The sequence below is a fragment of the Haplochromis burtoni genome, unplaced genomic scaffold (assembly GCF_018398535.1).
Source record: "Haplochromis burtoni strain Fernald_Lab_line unplaced genomic scaffold, NCSU_Asbu1 Contig_343, whole genome shotgun sequence".
NCBI classification, from domain to species: Eukaryota; Metazoa; Chordata; class Actinopteri; order Cichliformes; family Cichlidae; genus Haplochromis; species Haplochromis burtoni.
The window spans coordinates 158653-164535 of record NW_024582704.1 but is presented as its reverse complement, the minus strand read 5'-3'; the positions used below and the strand labels follow the sequence as shown (position 1 = coordinate 164535).

General features: G+C 41.5%; 1 protein-coding gene and 1 long non-coding RNA gene across 15 annotated transcripts in view; one reads left to right on the top strand and one right to left on the bottom strand.

Annotated features, from left to right (window-relative positions):
* neo1a (neogenin 1a) overlaps positions 1 to 5883 on the top strand; it is a 156165-nt gene that overhangs the window by 73902 nt on the left and 76380 nt on the right. The gene's annotated exons all lie outside the window — the stretch shown is intronic.
* Positions 616 to 5883, bottom strand: part of LOC121815874 — a 21298-nt gene continuing 16030 nt past the window's right edge. The window contains exons 3-4 of one of the 2 annotated variants that reach the window (XR_006055440.1): positions 1847 to 1959; positions 616 to 1734 (exon numbers count right to left, since the gene is read on the bottom strand). This is a non-coding gene — a long non-coding RNA (uncharacterized LOC121815874). Of the gene's footprint in view, positions 1960 to 5883 lie in introns of both variants that reach the window. The other variant, XR_006055439.1, reaches the window with a different exon arrangement.

Genomic DNA, 5883 nt, shown 5'->3' with positions numbered 1-5883 from the left:
TTGTGTTTACACACACACTCCTTTGCTCCATTGCCCCCCAAAACAAACACACACACACGCGCGCACGCACGCACGCACGCGCACACACACACACACACACACGCACACTCCATCATTTCTACTGAGCAAGACGCTCAATTTTCACCCGACCCCATCCTCCATCCATCTCATTTCCCTGCTAGCTGCACTTGCAGAGCTGGAGCATAAACAGAGCAACAGGGCTGCTGATAGCATCTGCAGATGTGCCGGCAACATCCCCAGATAAGAACCAGCAGCAGCATGCCCCCTCTCTAGCAAACAATAGAGCTCCTACTGAAATGTGTGGTAGGAGAATGGAGAGGAAAAAGAGGAGGGGTGATAGGAGTGGGTGGAGGTGAATCTGAGTGTAATGGAGGGAGTGGGAAAGAGACAGCGCAGTGGCAGAGAAGAGTCTGAAGGAGAGAGCTGAATGTGGAGAAGCTCTCCGTGTGCCCATCGAGAGCCGGACAAGGGTGTGTTTACTTGGTTTATCTGGATGGCCTGTCAAGCTACGGGAGGGTGGAGGGGCTCTTCATTCCAGTGGAGGGGTTGGGCGTTGCTCGAGGCCTTAAGGAAATAAGCACTTGAAGAAAGATGTGAGGGCAGGCCAGCGGTAGCCGCTCTTTGTTCCTCACGTGTTGGGCTTGATTGACAACTCCTTTATAATCCCACAGGTGACTCCTCTGACATTGGAGGCCGCTCTGTGGAGCTTCTCTCTGCAGCCTGTCTTACCTGCCACCCCCCTCCACCCGCTTTCCCCTGATAAGGAAGCCAGGGGAAAGCAGGGAGGTTAGACGGGAAGCGCAAAGGGATTTATGGTTGTAGTGCCAACACATTTATCTGTGCTTGGGTAATGGGAGCATCCGCTCCTATGGCAACGACCTCTGCAGAAGGTCAACCCCAAAATGGGCTGACAATGAGCTAAACTCCCAGTAAAAAAGCAAGACACCTTAACATGATTAAAGGCCCTAATGCAATCTGTATTGTTTTGGCTACAACTCAATTATCTTTAATGAAAGAGAGCTTTTCCACTAGAAACAACATTCAGAAGCTCTGTTTAAGAAACCCCCTCCCCCACATGTTTCTGTAGTTGGCTAGGGGGAGTTTGTGCCCTACCAGATAGCAGATAGTGGCATCCCCCTGAAAGCCCCAACCATTGTCCCCAGAGGGTAAGTCATCAGACGAGCCACGCTTGAGAGACCATACCTGAACACGAGGAAATTGCGCACAGGAGGCAGAAAGGTGACCGTTCACACACACGTACAACTCATCCAGCAGCACAGAAAATAGTGTTAAATATGATCTTTCAAATTATAATCAGCAGGCATTTGCATGAGTCAGCCATTCTCAATCCAAAAAATACAAGCGTGAACCCGGTCCCATTATCTTACGTGGTGTAATTTGCTGCTTTTGATTGCCCGTGTCACAGAAAACAGATCATAAGAGGGTTTCACTGTTGGTCAGACACAATAAGCAATTTAATAACAATGTACTGAACAAAGGAAAAATGTTTCTGAATTTAGAGTTATTCTGCAGATTAATCAGTAATGAAAATAATCATTAGTCACTGCACTGGGTTATAGTTACTCATTAACTTTAAAAAAACAAACAAAAAAAAACAACCTTTTTGTAGATGAGACGGTGTTTTGCAGACCTGCAACAAAAACTGCCAAATGACCCCTGCTGGCTGGGGTGCAGTTAATGGTTGAATGGCTCCTGTGAAGAGTGGAGAGGCTCACATTAGAGGTATGATGAAGCCAGCCGGGTTAACATTTATGTGTTTAGCTGTTTAATATTTCAAGGTTGTTGAAACGGGAGCTTTACCCACCTCTCGAAATTCCTCCTGAAGTGTTCCACCTAAACATCAGCCACTCCAGCTGCCAGTGAGGGGAGGGTTGTGTGCCTGCCCGTCTGCAGGTGCTGTGGGAAGCTGTGAGTCAACTGGAGGAGGACAGAATGGCACAGTTAGTATTGATACTGCTGCAAATAAGTATTTAGTCTTTTTCTTGTTTCTCTTTTTATTGTGACAACCCTCGTTCACTCAGAGGCTTATACTGTGAACACGTCCTTTTGAAAACAGGGGATTGGGTAGATATTTCAGTATGTGGTATACTGTTACATTATGTAAACAGCACTGATAAAACTAACTGCTTTGCGAGATTTGACATACATGCATATACAAATGGGTTTAATTTTAAAGCAAAAGTCTTGAATTTAACTCGTACTTGAAGAAAAAAAAATGTAATCTCATCCCTCTAACTAATGTATTGTTCCTATGGCAACTGACCTAGCCCTGTCATGCATCCATCTCCATCCATCAGGGAGGCTCCTCGTAGCCCCGCTGTCTCTTCCCCACATCAGGCTATCAGAAGCTGTCAGAGTGCCAACTGTACCAGCAGCCTCATCCCGATGTGTCATTATTCATGTAGACACAATTGAGTGTGTGTATTTTCATTGTAGGCAGGTCTCTTATGTTTTTTTCCTCCCTCTGTCTTTCACAAGCATGCGCAAGTAGAAATGAAAGCCGGAAATCAAACTTGTCACAGTGGTAGCAAGCATCCTGATCGAGACAGAGAGACGGGTTACTGACATTTATTTTGCAGCGACTGTCCTCTAAAGTGCATGCTATATTGTGTGTTACCAAGAGTGTAGTAGTAAAAAAAAAAAAAAAAGAAATAGTCCCCGTTACGAGTGAGAGTTGTCACAACTAGGTTCTGCAGCTGCGCCGCGGGGCCAATCTGCTGCTTGTCATAAATGTTTAGAAAGCTGTTCTTTACTCAAAATCTGGTCTTCATCCAGCGCGGTACCAGTTCCAAATGCCCCTCCCCTAGCTAAGAGCTGTTTAGCCTTGCTGAGTTAGCTTAACATACATAAGGAAGTTGGGAGGATCAGTGTCCCGAATACACCAGCACTACACATATAGGCGTCTGTTTTCATTCTTGTTCGCAACAATAAAACTATGCATCTATTTCGCGACTGCCTTCTGCTGTGCCATATTTCAAATATAACAACAGGCTGATGCGTCTTTCCTGGGTACCAGCTGCCTAATGTTTTCACTGTACTACTCTGTTCAAGCTGTGGCTGGATGCAAGGTCAGGAAATGCTTGTTCTGTCATCTTTACACAGCTCAAAAGATAAAATAAGGACCCCAGTCTAAGGCTGACTTTTGTGGCACACCACCCACACACCCGTCTTCTGTCTGCTCCTCTGATGTGTGTACACAACACAAGCTTTTCTCTGTGTATGCACTTGCGGTTACCATTGTACTGCACACATTATGTAGTTTAGAAGTACTGATTTATTGTTAGGTTTTTTCCACTGATGAGCTCATTGTTTGTTACATGTTTCCAACTGTCTCATTGGAGTAAGCAGTTTGAATTTTTGTTTTAGTTCAGTTGTTAACCAATGTCATTGTTAGCCATGTGTTCTAACTGGTAGCTGTTTGGATGAAAATTTAACAAAGATTAAAAAAATAAAAAAGCCAGTCTATTTATTGCACTGTATCACATCATTGTCACTCCACCCTGTTGATGAAAAAGACGAGCATGTTGCGATGACACAGCCAGACGTTCACGTTTCATCATTTCCTCAGCATGCCATGCTCGTGTCTGGCTTTATACGCGATGGATAATCCCAGTAACTTTTGTGTTAGCTTCCAGTACACGTTCGTTAATTAATTCTGTTTGCATTCTTGTCAATCTCGCCGAGGCCTCCCACCTCTCACCCCCTGATGGGATGAAAGTTGTTGTTACCTTTTACTGCCTAGTGGGTAAAGAGCGCGAGCAAACATCTCCCAGAATTTGTGATTCCAAAACGTCTATTTGCTTAGCAGATCGGACGCATTTAAATGTACAAGTTTGCATGCATTTTTAAGAAGGACAACCGCAGTGGCTGTGCAGCCGTAATATCTTCCCCTATGTGGGCCATGCAAACTTTGTAATTAAACATCAAGGTTTTCTTTGAAAAACCAGCTTGATTCTTGACCACTTCTGATATTAAATCTAAAAAAGCCCAAACTAACTCCCTCTTGGCACGGCATTATAAAGAATTCATGTTGTGCTTTTCATGCATGCAGAGACACTTAAGGACACAGGCAAAGCACCACCCCTCAACGTTTAATTTCATCACGATCTAGGCTGCATTAGTGCGAGAAAGAAATATTTTTCTTGTACAATAAATGTTGAAGTGCCTTTATGGAGAGTGATGGTGGGTGGGCGGGAGAGGGTGGTGGGGGTAGCGTTGTGGTTTTATTGTTTGGAGGGAATGTCTTTGAGTGTTTGAGTGGGTTCTGCAATACAATCCAATTAAAGTTTGATAACAGATAGAGCAAAGAAGAAATATAAACGCCTCTCTCTAAGAGCAGTTATCCTTGTTATTGTTTGCTTATGGGCGTCCATGGTGCTGTCTGAGCTTATTCATATACAGAATACATTAATGTATTAATGCACTATTATTAGGGGGTGGAAGGATTTTGTGTGCTAGATCCTGTGGAGAATCTTGGGGAAAGTGTTGTTTTTTTTACTTCTTATTTTGTTTGTTCAGGGTTTTTTTTTCTTTTCTGTTTTTAAGAAACCCAGAAGGAGTTGGTCCACTGGTAGGTTAAATATAAACCCTAAAATTAGATGCATGACACTTTGATCGGATGTAGAATATTATAATGGGACTCGTGGCTGCTAAAAAAATAAGTCTCGTTTTTAAGGTTTTTAGAGTTTTAGTAGCATACGAGACAGTCTTGATTAAAATAGCATCTACAACAAATGAACAATATCTGAAAGTCATGTTCTTAAGAAATGGGGGGGAAAAAATCCAGTAAAGACCTGACCTGAGAAATGCCTCTGCCTCTTCAGTTGATCCCGTTGAGCTACTGAACACTCGGTCTTAGTGGATACCTTTCCACTGAGATCATTTCTCATTTGAAGGTTGGTTGTTAAGAAGCTATTCTTAAGGAAAGGAAACGGGGAGAAAAAATGGAGGCATGCCAAGGTAAACAAAGAAGAAAACAAAGTCAGTGGCTATAGTTCTTATGGCGTGAACAATCCAAATTTGAAGTTTTTGATTTAAATTGGCATCAAAATGTACAGAGGAGGTCAGCAGAGAAGTACAAAAGTGAGTGTCTGCAGCCACCTGTAAAAAAATGGTCAAGGTTGCAAAAGAAGAGCTCTGAACGTCCTTCAAAAATCCTGGAGAACTATTCCTGAAGGCTGTTTAGAGAAATTACAAGAAAGCTGAGTAAGAGAGTTCAGGCTGTGTTGAACTATAAAGGTGAACATGCCAAATACTGGCTTTTAAGCTTGCTGGAATTGTTCAGACTCTGCTTTTGCATCATATACTGCATTTCCATCTATGTGCTGCAAATGTTTCCCACTCTCCTAGAAAAAGATAAAGAAATGAGGGGGCGTTCAAGACCTTTGCACAGAATTGCACTAAAGAGCTCAGGTCTGCATGAAAAACCAGTGATTTACAAATCATCTGAATATATATTGAGTTTGACTGTTTGACAGATATATATATATATATAAGAGATCGATATACACATGATATATATATGTGTATATATGTGTATATATATATGTTTGTTTATATACTTGTGTATATATACTTGTATATGTTATATATATATGTGTATATATATACGTGTATATGTGTGTATATATATACGTGTATATATATATGTGTATATATGTGTGTGTATATATATATGTGTGTATATGTGTGTGTGTATATATATGTATGTATATGTGTGTGTGTATATATATATGTGTATATGTATATGTGTGTGTGTATATATATATATATATATATATATGTCTATATATATATATATGTGTATATATATATATATGTGTATATATATATATATATGTG